Below are 21,666 nucleotides of genomic sequence, written 5' to 3'. Positions count from 1 at the left end.
AGAGATTTAGATGTTTAGCGTTAGCCACAACACTGAGATTTTGATAGACACAGCTTATATGTTTTTGTTCCTTCAAGGCTGTGAATATAATAGAGCAGGTGGTGGAAACGGTTCACATTGTGCCAGATACACAGCAGTCAGAGGCACACCCCAACTCTGACCAGCAAGACCCCGTTGAAACACAACCCCCGCCGCCATCGTCATCATCTCAGTCACCATCTCAGTCATCGATACCACCACCATCATCACTTCCATCTCATCAGGTGGAGACTGAGCTCCCTAAAGCCTCACCCTCCCCAGACCACGCTGCTGCTGATGATGATGATTCTCCTCCTCCTCCTCCTCTTGCTGAACCATCCACAGATCTCCACCTAGACCCAAACACTAATGCAGATGTCAGCGCTGACTCTGGGAATGCACCAGAACCAGCGTCACCTACCTCACACTCCTCCCTGGAAAGCTCCTCCAGGTGAGTACTGCCAGCTGCTGTAACAGAAGAACAGATGGGGACAGGAAATGCTTAACAACATGTAATTTTAAGTAAAATTTGATTGCCATTTCCTGCAGTAATGTGTATATTAATGTTATCTTACAAATAAAGGTCATTTTCCAGTTGTGTTTATTAGATCACAGATTTGGTTAAAAAAAACAATGCTACAGATGCTCAGCTGTACTTTTTTCTTTATTTTGATTTTTATCTATTTCTTCATCACTTTACCCAAATCATCTACATTGGTATTGCTGTTGTACCTGGCTTTCATAATGGCTGGAGCTTTTTATCTGCTTTCAAGTCTATGAATGGACTTTGATTCTTATGGACCACTCTGCACCTCAGGATTGGAAATGCTTGCTCTAATTTGCTATTGTAGTAGGCAGAGGCAAGGATTTGCATTTTTCAGCTGGCTTTGTAATCAATTAGTGGGTCTGCATCAGGGAAAGTGAATGGATCAAGGCAAAAATTCCTGCAGGTTTCAGGGACGTTGGAGTCCAATGTGAGCTGAACCCATCCTGGACCCTGGATATATCCCCTTTTTTGACTCCTCTACCTCTTATCTTTCCATCTCTCCATCCTTCGTAAATGGCAAATGTTTTTTCCCCTCGGTGCACTAGAGGTTGCCAGTGATGGTTCACCACTAAAGAACCCTAGTGGCAGTCAGTGTGAGCTGATACCCTGGTGGTTATGAGCAATTATAAGCTGGGTAGCTGGCAGGTGCTCACTACTCTTCAGCTGAGAGTGGAGCCAGAGGCAAGGAGCTGGCTGGAGAGGGCCACAGAGCTACGCAGCTTATAACTGCTCATAACCACCAGGGTGTTTTGGTTACAGCTGGATAATGAGATAATTAAAGCACCAGAAGCCCATCGTCCATCATTCTTATTTTTATCTTTTTCTTTTCTCTCAAATGTTTTTGATGATGCAGATACTTTGCTCTGTTGACATTTTTTGAAACCTTGTTTTGACACTTCAGTGTTATTTTAATAGCCATTTTTACTAACTTTATTTGTCTGTCTCTCTTCACTTCCAGTGTATTGTTGGAATCGGTGGAGAATCAGGATCCAGGGACCAATGCTGAAGTGACTGCCTCTCTGGATACGGCTGAGCCAGACCTCACAGAGACGGAACACACAGTCAATGCCTCACAACCCCCAGAGGACCAGGAAGTGGTAAATGCACATGACAAAATCATCATATAAATGACTGAGGATTCCATTAATGAACAAGAAGAGTATTTTAGTGGTCATTTTTTCCCCTATGTGCTTTTCTAAATCAGTAGTGAAGGTTTAAATAGTGACCGGAAGACTACTTGTATTACCCGAAGATTTATTAAAGCGATTTGTCTGCAGCAACTTCCTAACTTCCTAAATTTCCCCTGGAGGACAAACACTGCATGCACAGGCTCCTGTGAACTTAATGTGTTTGGTTGCTGATGGCCTGCTCTTGTTTACATAGGCTTCCAGGATTTGAGTAGAACTTGGCTAACTCTAAAAAAAAATGTGTTTAAAGTGATGCATTTATGTTCATTCATAAATGCATCAGAGCTTTTCTCTACCCAGTCCAGCTTAACGGTCTATTTCGTTAATCCAGTCCATTTCATGTACTGTAAGTGCCATTGTTGAACATTGAGTGTGTTCAATTTATACTGAGTGTGTTCAATTTATACCTCACACCTCCAGGGTCGGGGTTCGATTCCCGCCTCCACCTTGTGTGTGTGGAGTTTTCATGTTCTCCCCGTGCCTCGGGGGTTTCCTCCGGGTACTCCGGTTTCCTCCCCCGGTCCAAAGATCATGGTAGGTTGATTGGCATCTCTGGAAAATTGTCCGTAGTGTGTGATTGCGTGAGTAAATGAGAGTGTGTGTGCCCTGCGATGGGTTGGCACTCCGTCCAGGGTGTATCCTGCCTTGATGCCCGATGACGCCTGAGATAGGCACAGGCTCCCCGTGACCCGAGGTAGTTCGGATAAGCGGTAGAAAATGAATGAATGAGTGAATTTATACTGAGTTTTGATGGGTTACATTCTTCAGACTGGAAACTCTTACTACCCCTTCATAACGTGGTTATGTAAGACTTTCACTCTCTCTTGCCTGGGCATGGAGCCTTAGTACAAATTAATCTACGAGGCTTAGCCATGCAGAAACAGGAGCTGTAAACCTCCTGAAATTTCACCACCTCATCAGTACATAAGCTTCTGCTTTTCATTATAGCATTGTATAAGTTAAACTGCTGCTTCAATGTTGTCTTGTCCTCTGTGAAGGTGGCTGAACCAGAAGAAGGGACTGATCCATCTGTTCCTGGTAAAGAGGACTTCCCTACCTTTTATGAGTGGAGGAAGAAAGTGATGGAGGTGGAGGAGAAGAAGAGTAAGAGAATATTTAACCCAAACACATGCACGGACACACGCATGTATACTCCCGCATAAACTATAAAGCCAAAATGATGTGGACACCTGACCATCACACTCATGCGCAGATCTTCCCCCAAACTGTTAGCACAGAGCTGTAAGCACACACACAATTTACCTTCCCTAATGCTAATCTTGTTGAAAGCCTTTCCAGAATAGTGGAGGTTACTGAGGGATGTTCAAAAGCACATATATGTGTGTGATGGTCAGGTTTCTACAAATGTTTAGAGTACCATATAGTACCATATAAACCATATAGAGTACATACAAGTGAAAGATGCTTTATTACTGAGACTGCACGTTAGGGCTTTCACAACTAGGGTTGGGTATCATAAGAAATTTTCCGATTCCGGTTCCAGTTCTGCCTTATGATTCCCGGTTCTGATTCCGATTCCATAATAAAAAAAAATGTGAAAAATAATGCACAATACTTAAACAATTCCATTTTTGTTTATTAATCACTCTTTAAATATTTTAAACAGAGCATTTCAATTCATATCAATTTAAATTTAAATAAATCCAACATCAAATTTAACATCCAGAATTACAACTTAGCAAAACAGTTAGCAATTTTTCTGAAGAAAAATTAACATGTCTGCTTTCTCTGGGAAAAGACGCGACCTTTCCTGGCTTATTGTATCTCCAGCTGTGGAGAAAACCCTCTCAGAGGGGGTAGAATTGCTTCATTGTTGTGGCTTTGGAAATGAATCCACACTAGACTTTTTTTAGACATGTTTAACACAAAGCGTACCTCAGCACAGCAGCGCGAGTGACTGATTTCTGGGGTAAGCTGTGTTAATTTGGTTGCGTGACTGTAAACAGTGTAAACAATTAATATTCATGAGGTAAGACATGGCTATTTAAAGTGACCGCTCCCAGCGCTTTGCCCGTCATCACATAAGAACCGCGTTTGGAACCGAAACTTAAAAATTCCGCTCGGTTCCGGTTCCTGTTAAAAAACAGGTTCTCGGTTCCCAACCCTATTCACAACACAAATACGGCTCAACGTGCTCGGTTTTAATTATCATTGCCATAGTGTGATATGCTAAAAATAAAAACAGAAGAGCAGCTGTTCTGGTGACTGAGAATGTCACTGCAGTATGTGAGTCAGAACACTCCATCAACGACTACATAAAGAGGGATATTATAGTAGGGTTACAGTGCATTGTCACAGCATAATAAAGATGGATACACATGTCCAAGTTCAGTGGTGCAAAAGTATTGAACAGGAATGTGGTAGCTCAGAGGTTAGGGTGTTGAGCTACTGAATGGAAGGTTGTGAGTTTGAGTCCCAGGACCACTAAGTTGCCAATGCTGGGCCCTTGTGTAAGGCCCTTAACCCTCAGTTGCATGAGGAAAAATGCGAGTCACTCTGAATAAGGGTGTCTGCCAAATGCTGTAAATGTAAGTAAGAGGCACACAAATGAGGCAGAATCGATGAGGTCTTCTTTCACCATCTTCTTAAATCTAGGTGTATACCAAGGGAATGGCCCTGATGAATCGTACATAACCTCTTGTATTGATTTTTACCTGTTTGTTACACTGTGGAGACATTGTTACATTGAGCTTGTCCACTTAAAGTTAAACGTCACTGTAAATCAGTGAAACTTTATTCTGAGTGATTACTTTTATCATTTAACACATTGCTGACCTCATGGGGGTAATGTGACCTTCATAGTCATCTCAACACAAATGAAGTCTTTTGGGAACTTTAGGAAGTGCTAAAGGTGCATTGAAGGCAGCTTTTGGTGGCCTAAAATTTTGCTCAGACACTTTTATCACCCATCTGTAGCATGCAGTGTAGCAGCATCTAGGCCACAGCACTGTTCTGTTCTACTTAATTCACTTAAATACTTTAAAACTTTGTTAAAACTGCTTATTTGTATTCTCCTTCCTTTTGTTATGTTGGCTTTGTAGAATCCTCCTAGGGCTTTTGAGCCACATGAACCAAATTCGGATATGTTGTAGACCCTGAAGTTTGTTGCTATTACTTTTCTAAGCAATCCGAGTACCGGTACTTCTGGTACCGGGTCTCAAAGTGGCCTTTTTTCCCATAGACTCCCATTATAAACTTTGGTTTATAACTCGGCAAGCTTTCGAACTGTCTACACCAAACTTGGCCAGCTCCTTTAGGGTGATACTCTAAACAAAGTTTTAAATTGGTGTACTGACTGGGCTTTCAGTTGTGCCACAGCCCGGCCACAAAAACTTTTTACAACAGGGACATGTGACATATCAAAACACGCAGAACAATGAGGGGAACTTCCTCACGGGTATTGTGATGACGTCACATGATGTCAAGTGAAAATAATATATTTGCATAACATGGGCATGTGACATATCAAAACACTCAGCCCAAGGAGGGGAATTGCGTCACAGGTTTTTGGATGACGTTACATGCTCGTCTCCACTTGCCTCCAAATATTTTGGCACCCTAGTGCTCCACTAGATTTCACAAGTTTTATGTCCACTTGACTCCAAAAGTAACACTGACCCGTATGTCCACTTGCCTCCAAAAAGCACCGGCCTATGCGAATACTTGCCTCGTCAAAGCCAACATCAAAGATTGTTGCGACGAACTTTACAAATCTAGTTTATTTTTTGGCTTTAGGAGCTGTTTTAGGAAGTGGAGCATGCAGAGTGTAGTAAATGAGCATGACCTCATGCACATGGTCACACACTCGATTTCAGAGCCACCTTTAATAGACTCGTCCAATTTACTCAAGCAGATACACATTTACTGTTAGAAATGTCTTTACTGCTCATTTACTACTAATCTAGTCTAAGACTTTTAAGAGCTGACTTATCATTCTTTTAAAGAATCAGTCTTCCTGCATTGAATATAAAATAACAGAAGTTTGTAGTTTATGTTTCAACGGCTTGTTCTTCCTTAAGCACAAATTGCTGACCTAGAACATTCTGAGACAAACAGAACACAAGCAGGACAAGGCTGTTATTTAAGCTACTGTAAAGCAATGACACTGCATGCACACACTGCAAAAGTAGGTTATCATCAGGCAGCGCTAATGACTACAAACGCAATCTACCTTACATGTACGGCCTACTGAAATCACACCTCCCACAGAACTGCCATTGCCCAGTGCAGAGTCTTCTGTAATAGGCATCGAGGATGTCCAGCAGGATGCTGAGAAGCAAGGTGAGCAGGAAGAGCCTATGGAGGAGGTGCAGAGCACACTACAGCGTACAGCCACAGACATCTATGCTGAACTGCAGCACTCAAGTGAACCGAGCTATGGCAACGGCAACCACGTACATGGCTCCAACCAGAAGGAGTCGGTGTTCATGAGGCTGAACAATAGGATCAAAGCCCTGGAGATGAACATGTCACTCAGCAGCAGATACTTGGAGGAGTTCAGTCAGAGGTAATGCACATGTGCGCACACACACACACACACACACACACACACACACACACACACACACACACACACACACACAAAGTGGGTGGGGGTGTGGGTGCTGAATGTTAAGCAGGATACTCTTACAGTTTGGTCTAATGCATCCTCCACATAAATTTGCAGGGTTTGGGACACGTTTTTGTGTACATGGCCGTCCCAACAGTTATTTTATAGATACTCCCTCTTACCCCTTTACTCTGCAACCTGCACATAAGAGCTCATTCCGAAAAAAAAAAAGGACATCATTTGTACATGTGAATGTTCTTCTAAATCATTATGAGCCAGATTACAAACTAATATTACACACTGCTATTTTGTGGTCTGTCCTGCTTTTACTCAGGTATCATAAGCAAATGGAGGAGATGCAGCGGGCTTTCAATAAGATCATCATTAAACTGCAGGACACTTCCAGAATCACAGAGGAGCAGGTCAGTAAGATTTTATATTTACACATGGATCAGTAATAAACAGGAGTTTATTACTTGATGAATTTGTTTAGATTTACATTTTGTGGAATTTTGCCAGATAACCTTATACAGAATCACTCGTATTTAGCTCATATAATGAGCAGTTAAGGGTTAAAATCCTTGCTCAGGGGCTCAGCAGTGGCAGCTTTGTGGTGCTGGGATCTTAACTCACAACCTTTTGATCAGACGTTCAACATCGTATCCACTTTGTGTGCACGTGCAGTCGTGTGTCAGCAGTCGTGGCCTAATGGTTTAAGAGTTTGGCTCCTAACCCTAAGTTTGTGGGTTCGAGTCTTGGGTCGGCCACGACTGAGATAAATGGTTGCCCACTGCTCCAGGTGTGTGTTCACTGCTGTGTGTGTGCTTTGGATTGGTTAAATGCAGAGAACGAATTCTGAGTATGGGTCACCATACTTAGCCATATGTCACTTCACTTTTTTTTTTTTAAAACAGACAAAAGCCATCCAGATGTTGCAGAGCCAGCTGGAGAACATCACCAAGCTTATGCTTAACCTGTCTGTTTCTGTGAGTCAGTTACAGAGAGAGGTGTGTACACACACATACACACACATCTATACACCTTTCCCTGTCTATGATCTGTGCGTCAGGATCTATTAGTTAGACGTTACAACTGTGTTGCAGGTGTCGGACAGAAAAAATAACATTTGTTAGAATGTAGATAGTAAAATGTCACTATTTCATTTGTAACAGCAGTTGAAGTGTGTTTCTTGACTAGTTTCCAAAGGCAATTTTAGATTAGTTTATTATCTGTGCCATTGTTGTGAACATTGTGAACATGGTTGTTGTTTATTATCTGTGCCATGGACTGTCAGATTAGTACGTGGTTTATGCAAATGATAAAACACACTATGTGAAAAAAGCAGACAAAAAACTAATAATAATAATAATAATAATGATGATGATGATGATAAAAATAATAATAAAAAGAAGAATAATCAGATTATACTTCTAGATTAAATGTGACCCGTATAGCAGATTATGTAACCAAGATAAATAGCACCCGGGCGAGTGCTAAATCACATTGTGGATACACTTATGTGCTTTAAGGCTAGGAATGTTGTTGTATTTAATTGAGGAATCTTGAGGGAAAGAACAGCCTTTAGAAGCTCACGCTCATAAGCCCAGCAGGAAACGGGACAGAGATGTAACAGTCAACAGGAGCTCTTAAATGCCAGGAATGCATTAGCTGGGCATTCACCCTGTGCTTTTAAATTGGTGTACCGACTGGGCTTTCGGTTGTCCCGCAGCCCCACGCCCAAAATATGCAAAATCAAAAAACTTTTTACAACATTGACATGTCATATATCAAAACACTCAGAACAATGAGGGGAACTTCCTCACGGGTATTCTGATGATGTCACGTGATGTCACGTGAAAATATATCAAAACACTCAGCCCAATGTGGGGAACTTCCTCAAGAGTATTCGGATGACGTCACATGCTCATCTCCACTTGCCTCCAAATGTTTTTGCACCCTATCTTTCTGTCTACTTGCCCCGAAATGTAACACTGATCCTTATGTCCACTCGCCTCCAAAAAACAACAGCCTTTGCGAATACTTGCTTTGTCAAAGCCAACATCAAAGTTTTTCGTGACAAACTTTACAAATCTAGTTAATTTTATGTTTACAGATTTTAGCAGACACCCTTATCTTTATCAAAAACACATCTTCATGCTAGTACACCATGGTAGGGTCTCAGAACACCATTGAGAAACGTTTGTGAAAATGATGAATTTTATATAAATTATTGGAAAATAATCCTTTAATACGATACAGTATACACAGAGCTGCTGTGTTTACATATAGCTATAAACTATGAAATGTCTCAGCTGATTTATATACACTTCTGAACAAAATCTTAAGACCATGGAAAATATTACAAGTTTTCACACTCGGACTGGTGAATCATAACCAGGTTGTAAGAAAAAAGAAGAAACAAAAGCAAAAGACAAAAAACAGAGAGTAGGCAATTTATTAAAAAATGCATTTAAACTCAAACAGGCTGGTCATCAGCTGATTAAAAGTTTAAGACCGTAGCCTTTAAAAGTTAAAATCTGTGCAGAAATATGGCTTTAATGTCATTGTCCTTCAGACAGTCACACTGTCATGATCTCCTGATGGTAAAAGCAAAAAGGCTTTGTGTTTTTGAACATGGCAGGATTGTTGAACTGCACAAGCAAGGGCTCTCCCAATGTGGCATTGCTGCAGAGGTTTGACGCATTAAGACAGTCATTTTAATTCTGAGAGTTATGGGACAAAAATCAAGTGGTAGACCCAAAATAATTTCATCTGCACTGAGCCGAAGGATCCGACGGGCTGTATGTGAAGACACAGGACGATACTCAAACCAAATTAAGGCCATTATTGATGCTGACTGCAGCCCAATAACCATAAGATGGCATCTGCAAGAGAAGGGCTTAAAGAACAAGAAAACGTCCTTGAAAGCCACGACTCCTCCCACACCACACACTTTGGAATTTGCAAGGGAGCACCAAACATGGGACACTGAAAGATGGAAGAAAGTTTTATTCTCAGAACGAGAAAAAATGTAACCTGGATGGTCCTTTTGGCTTCCAATGATACTGGCATGACAAGGAGATCCCACTGGAGATGTTTTCTCTCCAGCACAGGATTTAGATACTTTATGAGGTGTCACAACTTAAGACGATGTAGGGCATCCCTTTCCCTCTGAGCCATGTATCTTGTCTGGGGGTGTGGAATGGAAGACAGGCACTGCCACCTACATTTTTGTATGTTTGGGTCTGGTTGGGAACCCCGGCCTAAAAGCAGGGGAACAGGCAGATCAGTGATTAACCCAATTAATAGTGGCCACTCACCCTCCGGACTCTGGGTCTGCACCTGTGCGACGGGAACCTCATGAACATGCTCGGTGGGCATGGGCTTGTCAACAACAGGGTCCCAGTGGGGCATCTCTCCTGAATCCTTCTCTCTCCCTGAGCCAAGGGTTGGTTGGTGGAGGGGTGGATAGTCCGCATTGCAGGAATTGTTTCATGCTGATTGCCCCAACCGATTCACAGGGTCACCAGGGCACCTTCAAAGGCTTCTTTCTGGGGGTGGTGGGATGGCTGAGCCCAACTGCTTTGCACTCCTCAGAGCAAAGAGCATGCAGAAACCGATCCATGACAAGCCTTTCCAACAATTCTCTGGCACTCAGGCATTTGGGCTATAGCCAGTTTCGGGCCTTGCCAAGCAGAGCATCCATTTGGGCTCTAGGGTTGTGTTAGTGATGAGAATCATGGTGTTTTATCAGTTCTGACAGGTTTGGTCACTGATTAATAAATCACTGAGAATGATACAAATCATGATTAAAACTGGAGATGGAGAAAACTAGGACATCTAGCAAATCTTCAGTTTATTAGTTAAAGTAATGTTTCTAAGTAATTTTTAGATGTTTCTTGAAAAATCATATAATTTATTACTATAATGCTTAACATTTAGCATTTTAGAATTGTTCAAAAATACACAGTAAGCCCAGGAATAGAAACTTCAAACAGTGCATTAGTGTACACAGATGTATAATCTCCTTTATAGCAGCATAAAATATTGTAGCTGTATTACAGCAGTGTTTTCTGAAACTGTAGCCAAGAAGAGCAAATGTATAAATCTTTTGAACATGAAGCCAGGATCTGAGAGTCTCTCAACACTGAGAGCAATTTGTGTACCATCTTGTGTATAGTTTTATCATAGTTTTGCATTTAAGTTCATAAATCTTTATGGGATACACGATTATATTATTATACACTCACTGGCCACTTTATTAGGAACTCTTGTACGCTCACATGTTCATTCTCCAATCATCCGATCATTTGGCAGTGGTTCAATCCAAAAATAATGCAGATAAATGTCAAGAGCTTCATATTCACATACAATAACAGTGACTCACTCTGTAAAACTGTGGTAAGCAGAAAAGCACCTCAGAACACAACACTGTACAGGAACAGGGATCTGAAGCTAATGTGAAAACATGCTCACCAAAAGACCAGGTCATGTGTTTCTAATGATCAGCTATCCAGTTTGCTTGAGTCTGTGCCCGTGATAGCCTGAGGTTCTGTTGTTGGCTGATGTGATCTCTTGCTGGTTTAGCTCATCCACCCTTAAGTTTTACCGTGTTGTGTATTTTGAGATGCTTTTCTACTCACCATGGTTGTAAAGAGTGATTATTTGAGTTACAGTATCCTTCCTATCAGCTTGAAATATAAGTCCCCAGCATTCTGTGTAAACTCTAAAGACAGTTGTGCGTGAAAATTCCAGGAAATACTCAAACCAACATTCACGCTACGATTAAAGTCACAGATCAGATTTTTTCTTCATTCTGATTTTCTGCTGCTGCTGCAACATGATCTGCCCCATTTGTAGAGGTGTTCCTATTAAAAGTGCCAGTGATCAAAGTATGGGAGCAGAGAGTATTTAAGTCTTCAGTACACTAAGTAACACTGTAGCTAGTGTTTTTTAGTTAGTGCTTTCTAAAGTAAGTGCAAATTTAGTGAACAGGAAGGAAAAGAGAAGAGTAAGCATGCATGTCAGAAACAGAAGTGATAAAACAGTTTCCAAACGATGGCCATAATGAGCTACACAAGCAGTAAACGCTCTACAGTGCAATAACAAACATGGCTGGAGTCACATGAGCAAACAGCAGCTCAGTTACACATCGGAGATTAATGGACTTTTCCGATTCTCTGAGCCAGGGGGCTCCTGCTTTATTTTGGGAAGGGACGCAGAGGAAGCAACAGTAATATATTCATGTATCTTCAGGTTAAATATGTTATCATCGTAGCATGTTTTAACCCTGTTCCTTCCTGTTCAGTACCGTAAAACACAAAAATGCAAAGCATTAAATAAAATTTTTACTTCAAGTCATAACTAGTCACCATTAGATTTGTTTGAGATTTACTTAATCACAAGGACTATAATAAAGAGAAATCTTCGTTTACTTTATTTCCATGACTGAATTGTGTGCTGTTGTTTCCTTTAAATTAATTTATCTTAATAATAGAACAAAACATGAAAAACAAGTTGCTTATTATGTGAATTTCGAATTCATATATTTAAGGTATATTTAAGGTTTTAAAATTCTCCCGCAACAATAAAACATGATTAAGTTAAGCTCGATTAAGTTGTTTGAACTTACTTCTTCTCTTTACCCCCCAATTGTCATGAGTTTTAGATATTGACCTCAAGTTTATAGCTTTTCAAAAATGAAAACTTATGCATTGAGATACATTCTCTTGACTATTTGTGAAAGCTTGAGATTTCTCGTGTTTTTAAGGCAGCAGGTGAACTTGGTTTTTGTAATCTAATTGAGTTGTTTAAGAAATTTCTTTTATCAGCCTATTGTTCTTTTGTCACTTTAGTTATACTACATTACCCACAATGCCAGGTGACTACCTACAGATAGCAGAGCTGGGAGGAATTTGTTCTCACTGTCAGACTGATGCAGCAGCGCATTAGTCTCCAAATCACTTTTAACATCATAAGTTTCTAAAGCCTCATCTTTCATGTTAATATCATATAGAAATAGATATCATATAGTTATATTTTCACGAACTTAAAAAGCAGCTTTTGCTCTCCCTGTTATTTCTATCTTGATTGTCTCATTAGTATGACACCGAGCATCATTGGTAAATAATGAGAAATGAAGCTCTTGCCTTTTTTTTGTGGAGCTAATTGCAAAACCTGACTGTTATCTCATGTTTGAAATTGCTGAATATATTTATCTCAGTGAGAAAGTATAACAGTTAGTTCTGGTTCTCTAATCTGATTTGGTTGAGCGGTGTCCCAAGCGTGTTTATTATCTGATTTCATACAGCATTCAGTGTGCATGCTTGTGCCTTCACACCAAATCACGGCTGTGTCGATATCCAGTGCAACCAAGGATCAAGGTACTTTATTTGTCACATTCAAACGTGATGTAATGGAGTGAAATGAGCTGTGTGAGATTGCTTCATTGCAACTGTGCTAGCAACAACTATGTCCCACTTTAACATCAACATAGCATTAACATCAGACAGGATTTATAAAAAAATAAAATAAATACAGCATCATCAAACAAAGTTAGCACTGGAAACATCACCGGTACTTAAGAGCAACCCTTGTGTGGTGTTTCGTTCAAATGAACCCCTTTTATATTTTTACTAAAAGTGTTTTGCATTTGTTGTAAATCATCCACCAGTCAGACTTTGACTACGATAATCTTGTGAGAGCTGTTACTACACTCACATACAGTACCAAAGGCCCTGCTCTATTTCAGCAACAGAGGATAACAGTAAAGTAATTTGATAATGGCTCTAATAATTTTCAGATTTTCATCCAAGTGACCAGGATGTCAGAATAAAACCTTTGAAACTTTTTCCCCCAATAACAGCAGCGACAGACCCCAGCATTGGATTGGAAAATCTTTTTCCGAGCTCTAAAGGTTGGCATGAAATGACTCCTGTGATATTAATATATTTAATGGCTTTGTGAATGAATTTGCAGAATGTCATATTAAGCATCTCAAAAAAAGCGCCAAATACCAAAGTAGTACAGAACACTTTGTTTTTATTTATAGTTAAAAGATATTATTTTAAAACTGTTCACGAGCCTCATGGTGATAGTTGCAGCACATCACTTTGGTCAAATACCCAATACTGATGGGATGATCTGACTCCAGATTGGTTGATCCTGCTTATGATTAGTCAGTGTGTTTGGAGTGTTTGGTCTCTGGGTTGTCGTTCAGTTTGGAGAAGTGTTCTGACATGGCTGCCAGGGCTTGGTACCGGTTAGAGATGCTGTTCTTCACGTCTTTAGGCAGCTCTGCCTAACTGCATAGATGCAGTAAATAAGAGGTTTTTTACTTAGACAGCACAACAGCTCCAACATGTCAGGACTGATGATTAAAGCTCATTACAATCTATAAGGACGTAATGAAACGCAGCATGTAACAGCATGAGATCATCAATATTTTTAAAAGACTGTAGCTGTTCAGGTTACACAAAAAAAAACAACAAAAACTCAATCAGTACTGCAGTTTTAAATTTTCTTGATCTTCAATGAGCCACAAACAGGATGTCTCATATAGTAGAGCATAGTATTATTCTAACATAGTATGGTGATAAACATATTCTTCTATTCTTCTAACATAGTATGGTGATAAAGTTGTAACAAGGCTTTATTGATATTGCATGTGTATATCAATAAAGCCTTGTTACAACTTTATCACCATACTATATATGGTATATAAAAGCGAGATATCATTATTATTTATATTGCATGTGTATATAAATAATAATGATATCTCGCTTTTTTCCCTTCTATTAATTACACTATTTGTAATGATATGCTATTTTTGATGAAGGGGTTTTTCTTTGTTGTTTCTCCGCTGACTTGTGTTGCTGTGTCAACTTGATTTTCCTCCACAGGGGATTTATAAAAGAGTACAATTAAGACCATCTTGTCTCTATAATTTACAGACCTCCCTTTCTGTAAAAACTAACAGGAACTCCATTTTATTATTTAGATTCATCATTTTTTCTTTTCATTCCTTTTATTGTTCCTGTTTCAAGTCGTAATCAAGTAGGAAAGTTTTCTCCTCTTAAAATAAGATTTACAGAAGAGTTGGGCAGCATTGCCGCCTTCTGGTGATGTCCACAAATTTCTACATGTTTCACTTACGTTTTATCATAGCCATCAGGCTGGAAACAAGGATCCCATCCAAAATCTCATATATATACACACACACACACACACACACACACACACACACACACACACACACACACACACACATACATATATATATATATATATATATATATATATATATATACGTATATATATATACATATATGTGTGTGTGTGTGTGTGTGTGTGTGTGTGTGTGTGTGTGTGTGTGTGTGTGTGTATATATATATATATATATATATATATATATATATATATATATATATATATACTGTATATCACAAATAATGGCAACTAATTGCAATTATTTATTTTTTTTTTTTTCACAAAGTCAGAAATCCTGATGTCTTTACGTTTTTATTTGTATACAAGAGATTTACAGCGAAGAGGAAAAGTCCCTGAGAGAATCCAGGATCAAAGAGGGACCATCCGAATAAACAATTACTCTTCCAAATCTGTGTACTATAAATTAGTCAAATGAGTGTGTTGAAAGGGTGTTTGGCAAGAACGTAATGTAAACTAGAGTCTGAATTATATTAAACACTTTTTTCTGTATCAGGTTTTAGCGGTGGGCTGTGGAAACTCCAAGCTAAGTGAACGGCTTTACGACTTCGGCTACCGCCACTTAACCAACATTGATATTAGTGAGACAGTCGTTGCTCACATGAACCAGCGAAATGTGCAGCGCCATCCAGATCTCACCTTCCATCAGGTAGATGCCACTCAGAGAGGTTATGAGAGCAGCAGCTTTCAGGCTTGTCTGGATAAGGGAATTCTAGATGCAATGGCCTCGGAGGAGGAAGGTGTCATGGCAGGTAAAATGCTAGCTGAGGTGCGACGGGTTCTGGCTGTGGCCGGGCGCTACGTCTGTGTGACTCTTGCCCAGGAGCATGTGATAAAACTAGCAGTGGAACATTTTGTCGAAGCTGGCTTTGCCATACGGATCCACAGCCTGAGTCAGCAGAACGTGGACTCGGATTCCTCCTCGTTTGCTCTTCCTGTTTTCGTTCTCATTTGTACCAAGTTCCGCCAGCCATCTCCATTCAAAGTGCTTGAGATGTGGCAGGGGGAGGACGGCACCCCGTGTAGACTGGGGTCGGTTCCTGAGCTATTAGCTGCTGTAAAGGAACGGCAGGCGTATGCATTGATGCTCCAGAAGCTGAGAGGTGCCACAGATACTGCTAGCACACCCTCCCTAACACTGTGCCATGCAGCCACGGGCCGTCTCCGATACACACTCACAGTGCAGGACAGTCCAACTTCTGCCAAAGTACCCCGTGCCAACCACTTCGCTATCTTTATTGGTAAGAGCCATTTCTCAAATGAGCAAGTGTGCTTGAATTTCATAACTGTCATGCTAATCATCGTGTTTGGTTTGTGAAGTTCCTCAAGGTCGAGAATCAAATGCAAACGTCCACCGGTTGATCGTTGTTGCAATGCATCGAGACCAGGAATATAAAGACATGCAAGCTGTCCAGTCCGAGCTCTCTCCCATGGTGATGGAACTAGCTCCTCCTGGAATGCCAGCCAACCATCAGGTAAACAAAACAAAAAAAAGGATGTTAATTTTTTTAGAACACTCATTTAGAATATTAGTTCTTGGTTATATTTATTTTCCTGATTCTTGTCTTTCACGCATCTGGTTTAGGTGCCGTTCTTCACTGTAGGAGGTGACCTGGGCTGGAGGAAGGTGGTAGGCCGAGGTGTCAGTGGCCTTACGGGTGAGTATTCAACTGAAGACGTCCGAGGAGAGGACGGTCACGTCTACCGTAGGTTAATCTTTATGAACAACACTCAGCTGGTGCAGTCTGAAAGCCACCTGCGAGCCAATGCTACAAGTGAGTGAATTATTCTCAGTGTTAGATTAAATTAAATTTGGTATTTTGCCAAGATATTTGCAATGCTAACTGTCTTCATTTTTGTGTCATTATACTGCTTTTCCAGCTGGACCAGCTGGTTCTGCTCAGAAAAAGAAGAACAAAAAGAAAACAAAACCCCCTGCTGCCTCTGAATCTCCAGCTTCAGCCAAGAAAAATCACACTGTAGATCGAGGATTTCTCTGTTGTACTCATCGCGAGGTGATGATAGCAGGCTTAGCTGTGTTGGGAACGGAGGCCATCAGAAATAAAGGTATGCTGTGCACAATGTGGACTAGCAGAGAAGTGGTATAGGGTAATCATGCTTTGGCCTTAAGTTCAATAGAAGCAGTATTACTTAAACTAAAACAACACTGTAAAGCCTGTACTGTTTCAAGGAATTTAATGGAAATTTACCGTACAGGGTTAAATGTGTTGTCTGAGGACAGTGTATCATCTTGCTGCACAAGCTGTACATGTTAAATGACAGTAAAAGCTTGAAGTGACATGCTATTAAATAGGCAGAGGAGTAAATACAGGTGCAATAAATAGTAAATCTTTAATAGTAAGTGACTGGGAGTGATATTGTCTCAGTGCGAGGTGAAGGAATGCTGGCTGTTAAATCCTCTGATGGCTTGCAGATAAAAAATGTTCTTGTCTGTTTGTCTGTGATTGGATATATTGGAAGTGTTTGCCACATGACAATGAGCATCGTGAGTGTCGTCCTTAATGATACTGCAAGACTTTCTCAAACAACATGTTGGGTAAATGTCCTGTAAGAGCTTTGGTAAGGCAGCTGTTCTTCTTCCAGCTGCAAATAGTGATTCAGTCAGTCAGACTGCTCTCTCGGGTGCAGCGATAGACGTTTGTCAGAGGAAATGCCAAATCTCTTAAGCCTCGGCAGGAAGAGACACTGAAGGGCTGTCTAATGTGTTCTGTGTAATCTGTCAAGCTATACATGGTGTTCCTGATTTCTTCTGCTCTTCTGTATAATGGAACATTTAAAAAACATGAACAGGTTTGCACTTAAGTCTCAGTAAGAGAAAAGCTGAAGTTTGAGCTCTGGGATTTTTTCCTCACCACAGTCACCTCTGGCTTGCTCCTTAGGATTAGCATAAAGTTAAATTTTATATATTTAAAAATCATTGTTAAAAGTTATAAAAGCTATACAAAGAAAAGCAGATTAAATAAATTGGTCTGTACAATTTGTGTCATATTGCTTGATATTTTTTGTCTGCTGTGTTACACAGATGGTCAGGTGTCAGTGTTGGTGGTGGGGCTGGGCAGTGGAGGGCTACCGCAGTTCATACGGGACTTTGTTCCTGGTGCACGGGTGGACGTCGTGGAACTCGACCCAGCCTTACTGGAGGTAGCAAAGACTTGGTTTGGTTTCCAGACTGATGATAGGCTGAAGGTCATACTGGGAGATGGTCTAGAACAGATTAGCATGCTGGAGGGCAAGGGTAAGGTTTTGTACTGTCTGTTGCTACTTACTGCAATTATACTTTCACCAACATGTTCAAGAATGTACAGTATCTGGAAAGTTTAAGGTAAACTAAATGCTTAAATAGCTACCATTCGCACTCATATCATGCTCACTGTCCACTTTAACAAGAACGCTCATACAACTGCATTTTTATTCACTTATCTAATCAGCCAATCATGTAGCAGCAGCAGCAGCAGCAGCACAGTGCGAAAAGTCATGCAGAAGTTACTGGTCAAGAGTTAATCACATTGTGGCTTGGATGTTAATACTAGATGAGTATTTCAGAAACTGCTACCTAGAGTTTACACTGAATAGTGCAAAAACATTGTGTGACATTAAGGATATAGTAACTCACATAAGCACTCTACAACCTTGGTGAACAGAAAACCATTTCAGAATTGAACCGTGAGATGGACGAGCTACAACAGCAGAAAGAACACATTATGGTCCATTCCTGTCAGCCTCAGATTCCTGTTCATGACTATCATGAGCTCAGACTCATCCAAACTGGACAGATGAAGATTAGAAATAATAAAAAAATCTCATGGTCTTTTTCCAGTCTTTGAGCCCACTTTGTGTGAGTCTCTGCCCCTGATAGCCTCAGATTCTTCTTTTGGTGACAGCAGTGAAACCTGATGTGGTCGTTGGCTTCTGTAGCCCAGCTGTGTTCTGAGATGCTTTTCTGCTCACCACAGTTGAAGAGTGATTTTTTGAGTTACTATAAACCCTTCAGCTCAGACCAGCCTGCAGGCCCTCAGGATGTTTTTTGTTTTTCACACCATGCTTTATGACCTATAGAAATCCTAGGAGTTTCAGAATACAAAAGGTATTAACAACCATGCCACAGTTAAAGACACAGAGATCACAATTCTTCATTATTCTGATGTTTAATGACCTGCATGATTTCTCATGTCTGGTGTACAGGTGTTCCTATTAACTGCATATTTACTGGATGCTGATTTTATGTTGACGATTTAAGTTAAATAAGTTAAATATCCAATCTCATTATAACTAGAATCAGCTTCAGTTTTTTTACATCTATTCTAAAACAAAAGATATTTATATGACGGGATCGATATAGATATGTTTTCAGTCATGTGAACGCTTGAGCCCCTAGGGACCGTCAGGCGGCTAACCCAGACTCTCCTCATTCTCACTCCTCATTCCATCCCTATTTATAGGCGGACATTCCTATGATGTCATCATTTTCGATGTTGACAGCAAGGACCGCTCCCTGGGCATGAGCTGCCCTCCGCCGGCTTTTGTAGAAACCCCCCTATTGGAGAAAGTCCACAAGCTATTGACTCCTCATGGTAGGCTTCACCTCGGATGTCTTTCTTTTTCATTTTTTTAACTGTTACGATAACATAGTTGACACATCTGTGATAAATGACTACTAATGAACCACAGTGATTATGCTAAGCATATCTTTCTCTGTCTGTTTAATATCTCCCTCTTTCTCTCTTTCTCTCTCTCTCTCTCTCTCTCTCTCTCTCTCTCTTTCTGTCTTAGAGGAGTGTTTATGTTAAACTTGGTGTCGTGAGGCAGTCAGTGTTGGAGCGTTTGCAGGCCTTGTTCCCAAGTGTGCTTTCTCGCCCTATTGAGGGTGAAGTGAACAAGGTGCTGCTCTGCTCCCAAACCAAGCACCATCCCACAGGAGCTACAGCAGGCTGCTAAAAACCTGCAGGTGGCGCTGCAGAACCACAGTCAGAATGCTCCCTTTAACCCTCAAATAGACATTACTGCAATGCTGAAATGCCTTCGAGTAGCTTCAACAGTATCAGAATGTGGCACACTATAAATTATTTTTTTAAATGCAAATCGGCTTGCTTTAAAACCAAAAGCAGATGATTCTTGGTTGAAGAATCTGGGCTGTTTACAACAACTTCAAGTCTTGTTTTGTGTCTGTTTTCCATTCTTATAAGTGCAGTGTGTATTATTTTATGTCTTAGGACAAATTAAGCATTAATCATTTAATCTATAATCTTGTAAAACTTGCAAAATGTTATAATCCAGTGCACCTAAGGTCATTTCAGACCCATTTTTCTGGCCCAGAAATAAGCTCTGCACCAATTAGAACAACATCTCAGCACCTAGTGGTGTGGAACAGTAGCAGCTTAGCAGCTACAGCAGGATTATTAAATGGATGGTTATGAGTTTGAAACCTGGAAGCCATCTCTGCTTGGCCCCTGAACCAAACCTTCATCTGCTCAGCTCAGTTTCATGTAGTTTTTTTATTTTTGGTTTGTACCAGATGAGTTATACAAGTAACCATGTAGGGCAGGGGTGTCAAATCCAAACTTTGTAAGGGCCATGCTGAGGGTTGTGAATAAAATCGGGGCTTGAAATATATTTAGAGGATTTTTTTATTTATTAAAGAAATAGTGTATTATTGCCTGTATTAAAAAACTCAACGTTCATTAAACCTTATTGATTAAAAAAGGGTTTTAAATCTAATTTAGATTTGGAACACATTTAGCCTACTTTAAGACAGTAAAACAGTACTTTAAAACAGTAGCCTACTTTAAAACAGTACTTTAACCCTCCTGCAGACCTTTTCTGCATTCCTGTACAAATTAGGAGCACTGAGTCAAGTTGACCCTTATCTGTTTTGACTGCTTATAAAAAATGAAGTATATATGATAGCCTTTTTTTTTTTTTTTTTTTTTTACCTTTTTAGTCTAACTTGTTTCCAACATATTAACATATTTTGCAGAAAAAAAAAATTATATTTGGTATAATAAACCTTATTTATATACAAAAAAAGCCTCATTTTTTAGTAAAAAAAAATATATAAAAATTATATATATATAAAAATTTTAATTATTTTCACTATAGAGGCACAAAAGTTGATTGATGCATTATTACAGACTGGTATATTTCAAAGCCAGGAGATTGTTTTGAATCCATTTTGACCATTTTTAATGTCAGCAAATAATAAAACCTGTTTTTTCCAGGCCAAATTGACTTGAATGCTTATAAATCAAAAATTCTACAAGGATCACCATTCTACGGTGGCCAAGAAGTGCAAAACAAATTAACAAATCCGAAAACACATTAACAAATCCGAAAACAAATTAACAAATCCGAAAACAAATTAACAAATCCGAAAACACATTAACAAATCCGAAAACAAATTAACAAATCCGAAAACAAATGAACAAATCCGAAAACAAATGAACAAATCCAAAAACAAATGAACAAATCCGAAAACAAATGAACAAATCCGAAAACACATTAACAAATCCGAAAACAAATGAACAAATCCGAAAACACAACGACAAGTCAGACAACCCGGAAACGGTAGTGTATCGTTTTTGAATGGAAACATACCGATCATTGGACAAGACACCTGTCACTCAAGATATACAGGTATGGAATCTTTTGTGTAAAGTTCTCCGTTTAAATATAAGAAGACAATTAATCCACAGTAATCCATTCCATCCATTCCAACTTTTCCCTGTTGCAGACTGTTGTACTTCCTGTATACCTTGAGTGACAGGTGACGTGTTCCAATCAAACTATACCAACCTCTTCCGGGTTGTCTGAAATGTCGTGTTTTCTGATTTGTTAATGTGTTTTCTGATTTGTTAATGTGTTTTCGGATTTGTTAATGTGTTTTCGGATTTGTTAATGTGTTTTGTGCACCGATTCAGACAACCCGGAAGCGGTAGGTATAGTTTGTGAATGGAAACTTACCGATCATTGGACAAGACACCTGTCATTAAAGATATACAGGTGAATGAAAGGTGTCTCGTCTGACGATGGTAAGTTTCCATTCACAAACTACCAACCGCTTCGGGTTGTCTGACTTGTTAATGTGTTTTCGGATTTGTTAA

At 39.9% G+C, this 21,666-nt stretch overlaps 1 pseudogene; it reads left to right on the top strand.

Moving 5' to 3' along the window:
• The first annotated feature begins 942 nt into the window (after positions 1-942).
• On the top strand, positions 943-19,628 carry LOC132842436 (eEF1A lysine and N-terminal methyltransferase-like; annotated as a pseudogene).
• The last annotated feature ends 2,038 nt before the right edge of the window (positions 19,629-21,666 follow it).

Source organism: Tachysurus vachellii, chromosome 3 (assembly GCF_030014155.1).
Source record: "Tachysurus vachellii isolate PV-2020 chromosome 3, HZAU_Pvac_v1, whole genome shotgun sequence".
Classification (NCBI taxonomy): domain Eukaryota; kingdom Metazoa; phylum Chordata; class Actinopteri; order Siluriformes; family Bagridae; genus Tachysurus; species Tachysurus vachellii.
The sequence above is the reverse complement of the archived record's forward strand: the minus strand, read 5'-3'. Positions and strand labels throughout refer to the sequence as shown.